Source organism: Varanus komodoensis, unplaced genomic scaffold, assembly GCF_004798865.1.
Source record: "Varanus komodoensis strain SLA01 unplaced genomic scaffold, ASM479886v1 scaffold13_3, whole genome shotgun sequence".
Classification (NCBI taxonomy): domain Eukaryota; kingdom Metazoa; phylum Chordata; class Lepidosauria; order Squamata; family Varanidae; genus Varanus; species Varanus komodoensis.
In genome coordinates this window covers 14,362,619-14,381,200 of record NW_025335409.1, presented here as the reverse complement: position 1 = coordinate 14,381,200, position 18,582 = coordinate 14,362,619, and the positions used below count along the sequence as shown (strand labels likewise).

Below are 18,582 nucleotides of genomic sequence, written 5' to 3'. Positions count from 1 at the left end.
AAGAGTTCTTAGGGTTATGGTGGGTTCAATAAAAATGTCAAGCCAGTGAATGGTGTCTATGAAAACAGCCAATTCCATGTTGGCTATAATTAGGAAAAGAATCAAAAATTAAATTACCAAGCTATACTCCCCCTATACAATTCTATTGTATGACCACATGTGGAATACTTTGTACAGTTCTAGACACCATGCCTAAAGAATATCGTAGAATTGGGAAAAGGGCAACTAAAGGGTGAATGCTGTTACTGAAAAAAGGCCTACAACTGGCAGAATGTCCTAGCCTACCATGGGATTATAGAATTGTGCCCAAATTTAATTACCCCTCTGTCCCTTACCCCAAGGCTGGTCTAACGAAAAAAATATTGAATGTAAACCAAACATTTGAAGACTAGATTCTGTGAGCACAGTCGGGGAAACAATTATTCATCCTCAGCTTTTACAAAAACTCAGTGGTCAGATGTAGATGCTACACTATAAGTAATCATGTAATACCTGTGGTTTAAGCTTCTGGTCTGCTTCAGTTCAACTGTAGCAGAGAGGCGCACAGGCTAGAGTCCTGCTGAGACATCTGAAATTGACCAATAAGTTTACTTGTGAATTTGGTAGCAAAGTTCTGCTTACTTATTTATCTCTCTTACACATGAATAATCATTGCATGAATAATTCCATGTTAAAAGGTGATGTTCATATTTTATGTCAGTATCAATAACAAATGTAAAACATTAAAATAGATATAAATGGTTTGTATAATGGGATTTGCAGTTAGATCTTTTTTGTTTTCACCATACCTTTTCTGGTGAGCCTTAGGACACAATCCTATCCAGCCCCATGGCCTTGATGCATGGGAGCCTCTGAACCTGGAATAAGGTACAGCAACAGTGATCTCCAAAGTGGTGGTACTTTCTAATAAGCATTTTGTTTAGATGGCTGTTTTCAGTGGTCTAGATTTAGCACTGGGGAAGGGAAGGAGACTGGGACACTGATTAGAATCAGCATAAATCCAAGTATGCACCACTGGCCTCCTCCCTACTCTGAGGCCTAATTGTAACCTGCAAGGTGTGGGGAAGCAGCCTGGGTGGTTCTTTCCATGTGGGTGCAAGGTGGGTAGAGCAGGGGCTTGGCCCTCAACGTCCTTCTCCAAGTTTGCAGGAATTCAGGGCTTTGAATCCTGTGGCCTCCCAAATGCTATCCCAACATCCTAGACAGCATAAGGAAAAGTGTGGTGCTCATTTTTCTTTCAGACAATTTCAATACAGATTCCTGCCTTCTGCGAAGTCAAAACTACTTATATATAGTATTGAATTGGAACATAAAGCTGTGCCTGTAAGTTACATTGTGGTCTGCAATGTTGGTATTAGTATAAAACACACACACTAACACGAACATTCTTATTCAAGATCCCAGTTTTGCTTTGTTACTTTTTATTTCAACCAGCCATTCTTTTGATGCCTATAATAGCAGTTTGATCCTCAGATACTAGTAGGTTCTAAAGTCTGCTGCTGAATCCTGAAAAGGCTTTACTACAGACTTAAGCTGATCAAGTTGTTAAAAGGCACTAGGGCAAGCTGTTTTTTTTCTGGTCTGTTGGCAACTCAAATTCTTACTATATCACAATGTGCTGCTTTAAATTTCCATCAGAGTGGAGTTTTGCATTATTTAGTATTAAAATTGACCAGAGAAATATACACATGTTTTCTTAGAAGTTTAAGTAAACAAATAAAAATCCAAGGACACTATCTAAGTGCACAAGAATTCCACTGATTAATGAAAGTAAAGTCCCTGATTTGGTATTCAGATGAAGCAATTTTAATCAAAATTAGTCATGCAAACCAGCAATCAGCTTGCTAATGTAAATCAGAGGAAACAGTCAAGATGTATTTATTTGATCTGAATTTCATTTGTGAAAATAATTACATGGGGCTTGTGGTCATGAGCCTAAATATGCATAATGTATTGCAAAGAATGTTGGCATTGTAATTTTCATACTAGTAATTTTTTATTATGCTTACCTGATCAAAATTTTAAAAATTGTATTTTAACCTCTCAGCAGTTTCACACTGAATAGCATTTGCCATAATGCAGTAGAGTTGCCAGTTTTGTTTTCCTAACATGGCTCCTGTCAAGCAAAAATGTCAAATTAAGATTTTCCCACTAATGCCTATAAAAGGCATCTCATTCCAACTGGGAGAAAAACAATGGTTTTTAAAAAGTAATGACATTTAACACCAACAATGAATGCTACATATTGTTATTCCTTCTTACAGTGCCAAGTATGCATATACAGAACTTACGTCATCTACAAGTACCTGAAAGGCTGTCACAAAGAGGAAGGACAAGATCTCAGTCATCTTAAAGAGAGAACATGGAATAATGAACACAAGTTGCAGTAAACTAGCTATCAGGAAAGATTTCAAGCTAGATACCAGGAAAAGTATCCTAACTCAGATCCATATGACAGTGGAACAAGTTGCCTAGAGAGGTCATGGGCTGTCTCAACCCAAAGACATTCAAGATGAAACTGGACAGTCATCTGAGTGGGAAGGTATAAATTGGTGTCCTGCAACAGCAGGGGATTGGACCTGATCACCTTGGCCCCTTTCAACTCTACTATGATTCTTTATACATTATTGCCAAACCAGTGCCAAATCCCATTGGTCTGGAAGATGTATGTTTGTACTGAGGAAGTTTCCTGAAAAAAGAACCATATGGGTCATGGACAGTGTCTAGAGAGTTATAAGCTCATTAATATTTCCAGCTCCAAGGCTAGAAAACAGCAACATCTTCAGAGCTGGGGATCTGCTCTCAATGTCCTCCCCTTTCCTAGAAGCTGGCATGGAAAAGACCACACTAGTTGCCTCTTGAGATCATAAAAGTGAGCTTGGAGAAAGAGTGCAAAGGACATTCCAGGATGGTAGGGAGGGAAGGAAGCTGGTGCCACCAAGTTATGACATCTTAATGGTGCCTCAGCCTTCTTCCTTCCTCCTCTGAACTGCTGCAGATTTATATATTTATTTATGACGCTTGTATGCTGCCCAAGGGCTCTCTGAGCAGCTCACAAACAACAATGGCATAGAGAATAAAACAACAAATTTAAAACTAATACCCCATCATAAAACTAAAAGTTTGCATGGGAACAAGAGACAATCCACATGATAACAAAGCAAGCAGTAAAAAGACATCATAAAACCATAAATTATGCTAAAATAGGTATGAAGTAAAAATATCACCTGGTGACAAAAACTGAGTAATGAGGGTGCAGGTTGAGCCTCTTTAGGAAGGGCATTCCAAGGATAAGACACAGTAACAGAAAAAGCCCTTTTCCTTCATTTGGGGTAGGGGAGCCCACATAGAAGGGCATCCAGAGAAGATCTTAAGGGTCCAGTAAAGATACATGGAGACTGGTGTTCCTTCAGATATCCTAGCCCCGTGCCATTTAGGGCTTCATATGTTAATGCAAGCAATTGGAATTGGGCCTGGGCACAGGCAGCCAATGCAGCTGACAGAGGACTAGCTTGATGTGTTCTCTAGGACAAGTTCTCATTAACAGCCACACTGCTCTGTTTTAATTAGTTGAAGTGTCCAGTTCGTTTTCAAAGGCAGCCCCACATAGAGTGCATTAAAGTAATCCAGGCAAGAGGTTACAAATGCATGGATGACTGTGGCTATGCTCCATTCATCTAAGTAGGAATGTAGCTGATAAATCAACCTGAGCTGATGAACTGTACTCCTGGCCACCAAGGTCACCTGAATTCAAAAATTCAAAAAAAGTAATAATTCAAAACCTGAGTGACAATTCAGGGTCAAGGAGCACCCCCAATCTATGAACCTTGCCCTTTAGAGGGAGCACAATCCATCCAGGAGAGGTTGAAAATTTATGATTTTTTTATACTGTTGTATTTATTGAATTTATTTGTAAGCTGTCCAGAGACGCATAGTGATTGGATAGGTTAGAAATATCCCAATAAATAAATAAGCTTTCCCAGTTGGACAGACAGCCTACTCACCAACAGCATCTGCATCTTGTCTGGACTGAGTTTCAGTGTAATAGTCTCATCCAATCCATTACCAAGCCAAGGCACCATTTTAGATCAGTCACTGCCTCACCTGAATTAGATGAGAACAAGAAGTAGAGCTGAGTGTCCTCTGCATATTGGTGACTCTTCAGCCCAAACCTCTGGATGACCTCAGCTAGTGGTTTCATGTAGATATTAAACAGCATGAGAGACAGAGCCCTGTGGAGTTCCATGGCTCAAGTGGCATAGCATAAAGCTACAGTTTCCAGGTCTACCACCTGGAGACAGTTGTCCAGATAGGAGCAGAGCCATCACAGAGCAGTGTCCCCAGTTCTTAAACCAGCCAGCCTCTCAGAAGGATACCATGGTCAATGGTATTGAAAAGTGCTGAGAGGTTCAGGACAATCAACGGGGTCCTGCTTCTCCTGTCTCCTCACAAAGCTCATCCCACAGGGAATTCCTTTACCAAAGCTGGGCCTAAAGCCCAACTGAAATAGATCTAGATAATTTGTTTCTTCTAAGAGTGCTTGGAGTTGCCTGGCCACAACTCATTTGAGCACCTTGCTAGGAAGGGAACATTCATTGGCTATAAGTTGATAATTATTTATATCCCCAGGATCCAGGAGTTGCTTTTTAAGAAGTGGTATAACCACCACCATTTAGATGGCTGAAATACAGTAATATTTTTGTAAGTAGTTGACTTTTTTTCATTAGGACTTGATTGAGGTGCAGTTTTTAGATTACACCCTATCCTATCCCACCTCACCCCCATGAGATTAATGTGTATTTTAAATATAGCTAATCAGTCCAGCCACTTTTGGAGACCCTTCTGCTTATTCTGTTTTTAATTTCTCCCCTGCAGGGTCTGTTCTATTTCATTCTAGCTGCATATGTTGGAAGCTGTATTTCAATACACCTGAAGGCATCAGATTGGGGAACAATTATATGATTCCCATACAAATTATAACTTCTTCTAACACAATAGCTAAACAAAATTGGCATTTAAGATGGAAGGAGAACAGGCAGTACTTTCTGAAACTCGGAGGAATCTTTACTGAGACTTTCTGTAAAATCTGAAGCTAAAAATAGCTCATCTTTTAAAAGCCCTAGAACTAATGAGTCTGAAAGCCTGACAGTGGGCCCTAAAGTGCAGCCATATGACAAAGGCAACAAAGGTGGTTAAGCTGCCATTGGTCCAGCTTCCAAAGTAAGGGAACTGAGGCAAGAATGGTAAGCCCCTGTCTGACCCTTGGAAAAGTAAATAAATGAGGTCTTTCAACAGGGCTATTGGACAGTTTAAACATGTGATAAATAAATAAAATTGCCAAAAAAAAAAAAAAAGCAAAAACACAAACCCGCAGCTATGGATTTTGGTCTAGCAGAGGAATGAAAAAGAAAGCTACTATGGTCTAATTCAGAATTGTAGGAAAAGTTGGAGGACCTTGAAAATTATTACAGATACCTAAATCTGAGATTTTGATGACTCCAGGAACACGTGAAAATGATTGGATTTTGACATCTTTTCCCCCAAAGAAATATAGAGGGCTATTTCATGGACTCACAGTGCTCTACAAGCTAAACCTGCAGTAGGAGCGTATCCATGGGGTACCATTGTATGCTTCATTAAAAAGGCAGAAAAATAAGCCATTTTGGCAGGATCCAGATTGGATATCCAATGTCAGTATGAAAACAGCCCCATGCAACTATTTGAGGACTTTATTTATTTAGTGGATTTATATGCCGCTATAATAGCCCATATCAATTTGAGCCCTGACACTCTTCAGAGACAATAGGAGCTTAAAAACTGTGCTGAAAAGCTTAGATTTCTAAACATATACTACAGATGGGGACACCCAGCTAAAGTAATAATTAAAATGGATGTCACTACCACAGTTATTCCATCGCATCAGGAGGCCAGACAATTCCATATGCACATGAATCTAAGTCCTGGAGAAAATCTAGTGCAGAAATAGGGAAAGAGCGCAATTAATAAGAAACCAGCAACAAAGAACTTGATTGGCAATCTCAGTGAAAACACAGTCAACAATTAATCCTAACCAGTCCTGTGAATTCTATCAAGGGCACAGTTAAAATGTATTCTAGGGATTTTCAAGTCTCAAGTACTTAACAGTTGTGCTATACATTGTGTTTCACCTTGAATACATTAATATTTACATGGGTGTCAGGAGAGGATATTTTGCCTCCTAATGTTCTTGGTTTCACTTTACCCTTCTCTAGGGTCACAGAATTGGAGTTGGGCATTCATCCTAAGATGATGACTGGTTTAGCTATATTCATTTTATTGGTCTAGTATAGAGCAGAATGTTATAGTTCTCTCTTGTCAGTCTCAATACACCAAGCAAGACTTAGATGTAGCCATCTTAAACATTTCAAAAACACCTCTTGCAATGTTTATTTTCTCTTATGAAATGCCTATCCTTCAAATTGCAACAGTGAAAACATTTTCAGTTTTTACATCATGCTATATTTAGTGCATCATGTAACATTATTCTTATATATACAGGACAAGAGGAATCTGTCATCTTTTCAGACCCTGATAAGGACAGCCCTCTTCCCTGAGACCTTATTTGGCCACCTAGGGGCTTGAGGATAATTAAAAGAGAGAGAGAGAGAGAGAGAGAGGGAGGGAGGGAGGGGGGAGGGGAGGGGAGAAACATGCAATACTACTAAAGCATTCAACAAGAGGTGACACATCAAGCCACAGTGTCATCTGAAAACAAATGACACACTAAGCCACACTGAGTGTACTAAGCCTAAGAATAAGCTAAGCCTACTTGGGGTGATTATAAACCACCCATGGGAAGTGCAGGGAGGTTCAGATGATATAAAGTCACCTCATCCCCCTCCACCCAGCAGTTTAGTTTGTTGTACAAATCCAGTTATTGAGTCTGATCATGCCTCAGTATGAGTTACTCTTTCCATACTGCATACTCAGCATATATTGTATTCCTGGAAACTGTATCCCACCCTATGATTGCATCAGAAATGTAGGGATAAGTTAAGAATAACTAGATGACTTCTATAAATATAATAATGTCAAATATAGACTGACAATATGCATTCATGAGGGAACATTCTCTAAAACAATCCAATCCAATCAAAACAACCCTCTGAACACCAACTCCTCTCAAAGATCCAAAACGTAGAAAAGCAGAGCACAAAAAGTAAGGAAAAGATAACAGAAGTGGACTCTACTAAACACACTAGAAACAAATAAAATAGTAATCAACCTACAGTGTATCGAGCAAAAATTCTGTGAATTTAATGAGCTGCTAAATTTGTAGCACACTGAATTTTAAAAATAGGTGTAAGAAAGAAATTTGGTCTTAAAAACAGATGACAGATGAGGGAAACATACTATCTTAAAGCAATGACCAATTCACAAGATATTTTTTCCTTTTGCTACACATGGCTGATTACTCCAGTTTTCAATAGATAGAATGCAATATCTTATCTGAGAAACCAAGTGAGGCCCAAATTATCAGGCATATTTTAATTGGGGTGGAACCATAGATGAGATCAAAAAGCATTTTGAAAAATTTTAAAAAGCCCCAGCTGCAGATTTCAGAGAAGTTGGCTGTAAAGCAATGTAAGAAAACACCTTATCTACATATTTCATTTAATGATATAATCAAAGGTAACCTAATACCACAAACCTGTCAAAACTCTAGAATAATACCTATGCTAAAACCCAGCAAGAATACAGAGTGAGTTGATTCTTACAATCCGATTACATTTCTAAATCAAAATTATAAACTATTTACCAGTATCTTCCATGCAAAGTTGAATGAAATAGCCCTATAGTATGCCAAATATAGTCGATTCCATTGTATTAAAACTAGAGCAATTTCAGACCTGGTCTAGAAGTTACTCAGTGTAACACATCACTGCTCCAAAATAAATAAATAAATTAGAGAAAGAATGGAATGGAATGCTACTAAACATTCAACAAGTTAGAATGGAGCTACATTACAGGATTAAGTCAGTATTTGGAGAGAAATCCTTTGAATACCTTGGAAAAACCTATTGCCATAATGCAGCAGTGATCCAACCTAGTGATAAAAATTATTTCAAATATTTTCTTTCTATCAAGAAAATACTTATCAAAGGATGCCCAGTGTCTCCGCTACTGTTTGCTTTCAATTGTGAACCCCTAGCAAATTTGATGAAGGAAAAAAGACATAATGAACTATTATTTGTCAGTCCCTTTAAATAAAATAAGCATTTTTGCAAATAATATATTCATGCCACTATTGGAATCAGCTATTGAGCTGGTACAAACTATGAAGCTGAACAATTATTATGGTCAAGTTACAGGACTAAGAATTAATGTAAGTAAATAAAACATCAAATTATCTGTTTAGATACAAATGTAACCATCATACCAACCTCTCCTTATAAAATTAATATTTGGCAGTACAAATATCAAATAACTTGCACAAAATAAACTAACCTATTTCCCATTGATAAACAAAGTGAAATTAAAAAGTTGGAGGCTATTAGGTATATCATGACTTGTTCAAAAGCAAGAAAGGCAGGTTGCTTACCTATAACTGTCATTCTTCAAGTGGTCATCTGTGCATTCACACATATGGGTCTGCACCTGCACAATGTCTGTATTTAGGAGGTTCTCTCAACTATTAACTTTTTTGGCAGGAACTCCATTCTCCCACCCCCTTGTATAAATGGGCAGAATTCCCACCCACTTGCCAGTCCAGCTGGAGACCGCCTGTTCCCCCCCCCCCCAACTGGTACCAGCATGATAGGTATAACATGATAGAAATTATTTTACATCATATGAACCCAGTCACCAACACCGATGTGGGGCTGGTGGGTGAGTTGTGTGAATGCACAGATGACCACTTGAAGAATGACAGTTTCAGGTAAGCAACCTGCCTTTCTTTGTCGTGGTCTCTGTGCATCACACATATGGGTGACTAGCAGGCTTACCAAACTCCGAGGCAGGACTGAGGTCATTATTGAAGGACAGTCAAAAGGATGGCATGACCAAAGGAGCAGTCCATTCTAGCCTTTATGTCAAGATGGTAATGCCTGATAAAGGTGCATGGAGTGGACCATGTAGCAGCTTTGCGTAAGTCTTGTACAGGTATGCCTGCACGTAAGGCTGACAAGGTGGCCACAGCTCTAGTCAAATGACCTCTTGGAAGGATTGGCAAGTTCAATTTAGCAAATTGGTATTAAAGCTTTATGGCATGGGTCCTCAAACTATGGCCCACGGGATGGATTTGGCCCGCCATGCGCATTCATCCAGCCCACGCCGCGCGGGTCAGAGGTGGTGGCTTGCTCACTCAGAGATGGATTTGGTCTCACTGGGAGATCTCCCAGTGAGTTCAAAACCATCTCTGAGTGAGCGAGCAAGCTGCCGCTGCCTGTCTCCCCCATGCACGCACGCTCGCCACTGCCTTGCAGCGCAGGCTGGAGGCGGTGGCTTGCTTGCTTGGAGATGATTTTGGACTCACTGGGAGATCTCTGAGCGAGCAAGCTGCTGCCAAACATGCCCAACGCTACCTCACGCGCACCTGACGACGCCTCACCAGCCCGTGCGCCCAGGCCCCCCCTCCTCACTGGCCTGTGCGTGTAGTTTGAGGATCCCTGCTTTATGTTTTCCATGATCCATTTTGACAAGTGTTGGGGTCCAATTGGTGTTCCCTTGTTGTGTTCAGAGTACTTGATGAACAGTCGCTTGGTTTTCCAGAACGGTTCGGTTCGGGACTAGTAAAAGGCAAGTAACCTGCGGACATCGAGGCTGTGGAGTGACCATTCATCGGTGTTGATGGCGCTGGGAATTATACTGGTAGCACAATATCTTGGCTGAGATGGAACGCTGTTGCTACCTTTGGAAGGAAGGTTGGGTCCATGTGGCAGACCACCTTTCTTTATGGAAATTCAGATACCGGGGGTTGACCTGACGGGCACATAGCTCACTAGCTCTCCTGGCAGAAGTTATAGTTACCAGGAATGCCGTTTTCCATTACTGCATCCTTAAATCAGTGGAGGCTAATGGTTCAAATTGAGGGTTTGTTAAGGTCTGCAGGACAACTGACAGACTCCATGTTGGTATGATCAATCAAATTGGAGGGTGTAGGATTTGGGGTCCTCATAGGAACTGAGGTGTTAGTTGGTGTGAGAACACAGATGGACCTTCTGTATGTCTTCTATGGTATGATATAGTTGTGAGGTATACCTTGATGGATGAGAGTTTTAGGCCCCCTTGATATAGCAAGAGGAGGAATTATAAAATGTTCTCAGTAGTTGCAGATTCAGGCAAAAAGTTGTTACTGGTTGCAAAGCGTGTAAAGCATTTCTATTTCAAGCCATATAAGCAGTAGGTGTTACATACTCTGTTCTGATGGGTTGCAAACAGACTATTGAGGACATTCCCCACTGGTCGAAGAGGTGGTGACAGATTTCTCAACTGAGTTCCCATTTGTGTGTTGTGGACATGTAGAGGCTCAAGAAAACCAGGTCTAGAGTGTGGCCTCTTTCATGCATTGGGCCAGTGACATGTTGAGACAGCCCCTTGGCTGTCATGGCACCCATGAAATCCTGAGCTGCCAGAACAGTCTCAGCATGGAAATTTAATTCCCCCAGGACCAATATCCTGGGGGTCCTCAACACCAGGTCCGAGACAGGGCAGGAAGATGGTGATCTGGAAATGAGGTATTTGATTGTAGCCCCTTTGTTGTGGTCAGATCACTTCCTCGTGAAGTTTGAACTCAGGGCCAAGCAGGCTGGGAGACAACTAGAGCATAGGTGGAGGAAATCCTGGGAATGAATCTGATCGAGCACATCTTAGAACTCATTATCAACCCTATGCTACAGTAGTGAGGGCAGCGAAGAAGGAATTCTTCTCCACTTCCATTGCATCCTCACAGTACCGTCCAGCTGAGATTTTTCAGGTGGTGCACGGCCTATTACATTCTGGCCCTAAAAAGGATCTTATTGCACCATCCGAAGCTCACTGTGACAACTTTGCCCAGCACTTGAAAGATAAAATTGCTCAGATTCACCACGAGCTAGACTCCACAGTTGATATGGCTCCAGAACAGGGAACATCTAGAGCACCATCCAGTCCACTTTTATTGGATGAGTTTCAATTGTTGCAGCCTGAGGATGTGGACAAGATGCCTGGATTGGTCCAACCCACCACCAGTCTACTCAACCCTTGCCCCATATGGCTCCTCATCAAAGTCAAAAAAGGGATAAGTACCTGGGTCTGGAGGTCATCAACACCTCTCTGAGGGAGGGTGGGGTTCCTGCCCCTTTGAAGGAGGCAGCGATCAGGCCTGTCCTGAAGAGGGTGTCTCTCGACCTGGAGATGGCCACCAACATCCTGGGGGTCCTCAGCACCAGGCCATTGATGATAGGGTGTTTCATTCCTGGTCTCAGTTTTCCATGTTGCATTTTTTGTTGATGAAATAATGATGATGACAATGACAACAACAAAATAGTAATAATCATAGATTGAGGAAAGATGCTGTTCTATGACCAACAGGCAGTACCTGGATCAACTTTCTACAGGCAGGCTTAAGTTCAATTTAAAAACCGGATTCTACCATGTTAACATTTTAATTGATTTTTTTAAAAACTGAATTCTATTGGATAAAGAGACTTAAGTTTAGAACATGGAAATCTTTCCAACTCTGCCCTGTCAGCTGGTGCTTTGCTATCAGACTATATGTGGGACTGATATGAATCCAAGAATGAAACCAAATTGAGCCATGTTAACAGAGCCTTATGGTTACCCACAGCTGTGGCATAAGTATACTAGCAGTTTCATGGTTGTTATAGCCACTGGAGCTATGAAGGCTCCCAACTAGTTTGAATGCAAATGCAAATGCAGTTGATTACTTTGTCGGGTTGAAGGCTATGGTCCTATGCTCAGGTTTATTGTAATTGGACCGAGAGGGTTTAAATTCTGAGCAATGTGTAGGTGCCACTACTAACCACACTACTGCTAAAAGTGATTCATTTCAGGGTCATTCTCTCAGGAGCTTGTGTTTATGAGCATACCATCTATTTTTAAAAAGAAAGTCAACAGATAGTGACATCTGCTGGACAGGTAAAAAATAAATTGGTAGTTTACCTACCTAATATTTCTCAATAAAATTCCATTGTAAATAACTTGATTTTAAATCTACCCATCTGGAAGGGATCTGTGATATACAACACTATTACAGAGTCTCCAGTGAAATCAGTAACTATTGCAAATTTAAATTAATGACGTCTGATTTCTTGTTTTAACCAGTAGATTCTATCACAAATACTGTGATAGAAGTTTTTTAAAATCTACTGAGTTTTAAGACACCTATGAGAATTATACGTACAAAAAATTGGGACCTGCAACAAAATGTTGCAGTGTAGAGTGCTCCTGTTTGGGATTCCAGACACTCTGTTCAATTCCACCTTCCCACTGATCCATTTTTATCACAATGTCAGCATTCAGTTGCCACAAAGCACACTCAGCCCTTATTGGACTATTTTGGGGCTCCCACCTTAGGCCCCCCCCCACTAATATTTTATTTCTGCAAACCTTGAAGTTTCCCAAACTGATGATACCACTGGGCACAGGTGATGTCATTTTGGCTCTTTAACCAATTGTATTTACATCAAATATTGTAAATAAACGGTCATCTGTAGTCTACATCTCAACACTGAAAGTCTCTATCCATTGTGACTATAGCCATTGGATATAGACCTTATCCATTGTGACACTTCATATGGTTTCAGTATTACTTGCAGTGAAAATTTAAAATGGCATTAGCACAGCTAGCATTAAAAATGGAGAATGGTGCTAACCAGTAGACAACAGTATGGTTACCAAATTTCTTTGTAAGGCAGCAATCCTGTTGGGATGCCTGTAACCCCCACACTTGGAAGCTTACAGGCATCCACTGCAGAAGAGGAGTGGTGTAGGGAGGGGTGATCTTTGCCTCCCATCCTCACACCCTACATTTGAACATATACCAGTGGCATCTTGGAGGGGAAGGGGAGGAAACTGGAACAGCTTTTGAACACCTCATATCTGGCTGCTTCCTTCTCCTTGCCTACTTCCAACTTCTCCAATATGTCTTTCCAAACTTCAAAGAGCAGCTGCTGCAGTTCTTTCCACATGAGCTGCAAGAGGACAGGAGATCGCAGTCCGATTCCCAGCACTGAGGATGGAGCTCTAGCTCTGACCTCAGAGCTGGGAATCCAAATGATCTACAGCCTTCAGACAATGACTCAGGGCCAAAGTGTTTCCTAAATCTTTTGAGATGGGCATGGTAGAGGGAATCCAGTACAAATGCAATAACAGGAAAGGGAAACAAGTCAATCATGAACTACAGGATGAAAGACATTATTGAGCAAAACAGTAAAATCAGGTTTAAATGCAAAATATAATCATAATAATCAAACAAATTATTATTCCTAATGATGTCCATCAAATTATAAATGAACAAAAGAAGGTTCAATAGTAAGGCTGCTTCCATTTGCCAAAGACATTAAAGGATACCATTTTGTAATATGAGAGTCTGGCTTAGACAGACAACCAGATCTGACACCTGAGCTTTTCCATCAAAGATTCCAGGCTCATTGAGATCACTGCTTGGTATTAGGCAGTTTAGGAAACGTCTACTGTTGTGCAAGTTTCATGTAGGCAGCTAATGAAATGTACAAGGTGATAAGATGGTTATTTAGTTATTAATGTTGCTCAGCATTTGTATGGATGAACAATATACCCAGCTGAGGACCAACTTTTGATTAATAATTTACCAATTGCAGTTTTTATAATCTTGCAGCAGCACCACATGTAGTGGATTTAATGATTGCAACCTGACCAGTATAGAAAAGAGGGCCTTTTGTATATGTAGTGAAGCTTGAGAGGGAGCAAGATGCCAGAAACTGAGCAGTTTTAGGATGGCCTCTCTGATCTAAACAGAGTTTAGTTTTTGCAGTAAATGGTAGACCAAAGTTCACATTGCACTGGTTAAGTCTACTCTCCTTACACTTCACAAATCATCTACATGATCACACAAATGAGATGTTAAAATAATAACCATTAAGCAGAAACCAGTTGATCATATGTTTATCAAAGAGCAAGAAGGTTGATTAGTGATTAAAGTGCACAAACTGATGAATCTGAAACCATTCACTTTTAAATTTCTGAGCCAAGCAGAACTGGTAACTCAGTAGAGATTGTCTAGACACCCTGTCACACTTATCTGGGAAGAATTGTCATTAAACTCATTGGGACTTACTAGTGGAATGGTGCAGGAATATATTGCTGGCCTGTGCAAAGCCACAGTTTTCCATTTAAACAGAAAAAAAAATCCTACAACTCCCAGCATTCCACACACCCTGCATGGCTAGTTGGGAAATGATGAGAATTGCAGCATGTTTTTTTCTGTCTAAACAGTCATAGGATCCTTTGTTACTTAAAACTACCAGTTTATTCCACTAATTTTTATTTTTGTTTTGTTTTTCCCATATTTATTTTGTTTAAACTTCTATTGTATACCACCCTGAAATCTCCTTACTGGATGATGGAACAGTATAAAAATTTTGTAAATAAATAACATCGGAAAGCAAAGACAGTCATGCTTGGCATTGAGAAGAAATTCTAGAGATGAGCACTACCTTTATTAGGCTTAATCAAAATCCTACAAAAATGTGCAATTCTGAGCTCTACAAAACTCTTCATCCATCAAGATGATATAAAAAGCAGGGAGTAAAAAAGAAATTAAAAGGTTGAAATATTCTGAGTTCTGGAGAACTAGAAATTTTGTATCTGTTTATGGAATGCTGATTAGGCCTAATAAAAGCATTGTCCAGTTGTGGATTTTGGACTTTTTTCATTCTCATGGACCAGCATGATTATCTTTACTTTTTATGTGCTTTGGTAAATTCTGAACTTGGCAGTTAAGTACAGAATCTACCAGCAGGAAAATTTTCTATATTTTTCTCTGAAGGTTCCATATTATTATTATTTTTATTTATTTATTAAAACATTTTTATGCCTTGGGGCGGCTTACAACAATAAATAGTAGTAGTAGTAATGATTATAATTAATTATATTAATGCATAATAATTTAATTTCTATACTGTCCAGCAGCTGAAGTTCTCTCTGTCCTCCAACCATTAGTCTATACGAGGGGTCCGCAACCTTTAACACTCAAAGAGCCATTTGGATCCGTTTCCCACACAAAAGAAAACACTGGGAGCCGCAAAACCCCTTTGACATCTAAAATGAAGATAACGCTGCATATATCGTTTTTTACCTTAATGCTATATATATCTTCATTATGATTTAGCTGCAGCTCTTGTTCAGTCACTAAAACCTGTTATTTTTAATCTTACATTATAAACTAGTAGGACTCCCTTCATATATTTTGAATAGGAGAACAGCTTCCTGAATAGTCAAAGTCAGTGCTATAGGGCTGCATGCATTAAACAGCAAACCCCATAAGTTCGTCAGCAGTAAAAGCAAATGAATCTACCCACGTACCATTAAACATTTGGTTTTCTTCAGAAATTCTTCTTTTCTTTGGATTTATCCGTGGTTGGAGGGGGGAAAGCTCAGTGAATAGGCGCCCAGTCCCAGATATAGGTGTGTTTAGTGACTGATTAGCAGATAAACAGTCAAGTGATGTAAATTGTGACAGGTCACAAGCACAGCTTTTAACATTCAGATGAAGGAGATTACATTGGGACAAAGAGAATCTTTTCAGCAGCATTTCGTGTAACATGAGAGCCTGCAGGAAGCTTGTTTAGCAGATCAGCGGCTGTGCCAGCAGGTGTTTTGAGCGACGGAGCCGCAGCAGAGTGGTTCAAGAGCCATGTGTGGCTCTGGAGCCACAGGTTGCCGACCCCTGGTCTATACACAGAGTTTGGACTCAACTGAGTTGTTTTGTTTTTTTTTAACTACTACAGCTCTTAAAAATTCCTTTGCTGGAATGTCATGTTTCTCCACGTACCTTCTGTATCAGGAACCCATGTGTTTCTCCCAAGAGCAAGATCAGAGTTAAGAACAGGGGGGTTGTTTTCAGAAACTGAGATCAATCATTGATGATTCTCTCCCCCAAAATGCATGCTTGGTGTAATCTGATGCCTGCAACACTTACTAATTGACTGGATTTACAGGGGAGCTTCTTCAGTCATGTGAACCCACCAGGGCTTATTTGGGTTAGATTTATACAGTGCTTTTTTTTGTAAAAAAAAAAAAGTGCCGGAACTCACTCAAGTTGCAGTAAGCCCGCGACCACACACACCAATCCCAAGCCTAGCAGAAGCAAGGGGAGCAGCGCCCTCACTATCAGATAGCAGATAGCAGACACAAAAGCAGCCTGCAAGCACTATGTTAATGATGCTTGCTGCTGAACTGCTACGATTCAAAATCACTTTGTAAAATCCATTGGAAAAAAAAGCCCTGGATTTACAAGCCACACCAACAGGCGTGTTTAGAATTCAGCATTTATTTAGGGCTTGTGAGACAGATAATACAAGGCCAGTGGTAACATAAACCACTGCTTGACAACAGTGGAAGAAATCCCTGACACCCTGGCCAACTGGCTGCAGGGCAAGTGCCTCTATCCAAGAGTGTAACTCCCCTGTAGACGCCTCACTCCAAATCTGGTGCTGCTGCAAAGTAGGATAAGGAGTATGTAGCTTGGACCCACCCTGTCTGGCTACACCACCACTGAGCAACCACAGCACTGGGCAGCAGGGGGATTCCACTCAGCCCATTCTAGAGCAGCCCAAGCACCCCTCCCCGTCTGCTGCTGCCACTGCCAAGCAGCCACAGCATTCAGTGAGGCAGGGCAGGCTTAGCTCCTCAATCCAATGCCATCCCCAAGTGGCAGCGGCACCAGACAGAAGGAATGCAGACTGGTGGTGCTGCTACCGATCTCAGCAAAGGCAGCTTAATGGAACGGCCACTGCCAAGATCAGCACCCCCCCTCCCCCCCAGCAGCCCTCACCACAACTCACAAGTTCTACTCATGAGTCAGGCTGAAGGCCTGCCCAGCGGGGAAGGGGGGACCTCAGTGTTCCTATGGTGTTCCATGGAATACCTGTGGGAGGACTGAGGAGGAGGAATGGTGCACCCTGGCCATGATATGCTTGGTCATCTGCCAGATGCATCATGTGCTATTGCTTCCCAACCTGATTGCAACAGTCTAGTTTGGATTGTTGTGCAAACCCACCCACTGAGTCTGCAGTCTCCATCTTGAGACTGGGCCTAGATTACGGGTCTCATGGCCACATCTAGCCAGCCAACTTATGCAACTTTTTTGCTTTCCCTCCATCCCCTTCCTCTATATTTGTAGCCATCAAAAATGAGAGGATGGTTAAAACAAGTGCCAGTATTGAACTCAAAGTTCTGACATAGAAAAAGTGATTTTATTTTTTTTAAAGTTACAAAGATAGAGAGACAAAAAGAGTTCAATGTGGAGAATGATTGAAAAGTTCTTCTATAGATTCCCTAGAAATAGGACAGAGTGTTCATATTTTTATTGGGACCTTTTCCCAAATAGATGAGCACTATATCACTATAACAGTCATTTTTGAGGAGTTGTAGATTGTTAGCAACCTGAATTCTTAGCAAAGATGATATTCTGGAAGGAAAGCTATTTTATTTTGTTGTAGCAAAAACTAAACAAAATCCTGCAGCACCTTAAATTCTAACAACAAAGGTACTGTGATATAAGGCTTTAATGAACTAGAGTGCACTTCATCAGATGCAAGCAATTTATGCAACATGTTGGCACTGTGTCAAAGAGAGAAAGATGTTTATATAAAGCATAGACAAGATGGTTGGCAACCATGTTATCGGGGGAGGGGAAACATTAGAAATAAAGCAAGCGACATGATACTTTTAATTGGAGCAACCAACAGAAAATTGCAAAAATGTTTTCAAATATTTCTAAACATTATACGGTTACCTAATTCTATACAGTTACGTAATTCAACCATAGTTATTATAAAAATGGATCCCTATTTAAACAATCCTTAAACTTTTCAGTTCTTCGAGGGGAACAAGATAGTATCTATGGCTATTTTAACATGTGCATCAGAACTCCTCCAGCCATTTATATCTGCATGCTGTATGATAGATGAGGAAAGTCACAGGAAGGGTTCGAATGCAGTCCATATGGACAAAGGATGCTCATTCATATATAATACTCTTACCATATTGCTCTGCTTATCTAAATGTTGAAAATATCTCCCTCTGGACATGGTGTCACTAAGTTGATTCCAAAATCCTTTATTTTTATTACACTGCATGTACATCCAGCCCTTTTTCCTCTGGTGAGGTTCCAAGGCAGCTTGCATGGCTCCATTTTATCCTCACAATAACAACCCTGTAAGTAGGTTAGGCTGAGTCTGTGACTGTCTCATGGACTAGAACCCAGATCTCCCAGATCCCAAGTCCAACACTCTAACCACCACAACGCATTGACTTTATCACTGCCATGAATCTAGAACAGTCTAGTCCAGTTTTCTTGGATGATCTTAGTTGCAACAGCACAAGGATGTTGACAAGATG

The 18,582-nt window shown here is 40.6% G+C and overlaps 1 long non-coding RNA gene across 1 annotated transcript; it reads left to right on the top strand.

Moving 5' to 3' along the window:
• The first annotated feature begins 747 nt into the window (after positions 1-747).
• On the top strand, positions 748-6,412 carry LOC123020013. The gene is made up of 2 exons (XR_006414007.1): positions 748-1,323; positions 2,265-6,412. It is a non-coding gene; the product is annotated as an uncharacterized LOC123020013 (long non-coding RNA).
• Positions 6,413-18,582: the final 12,170 nt, after the last annotated feature.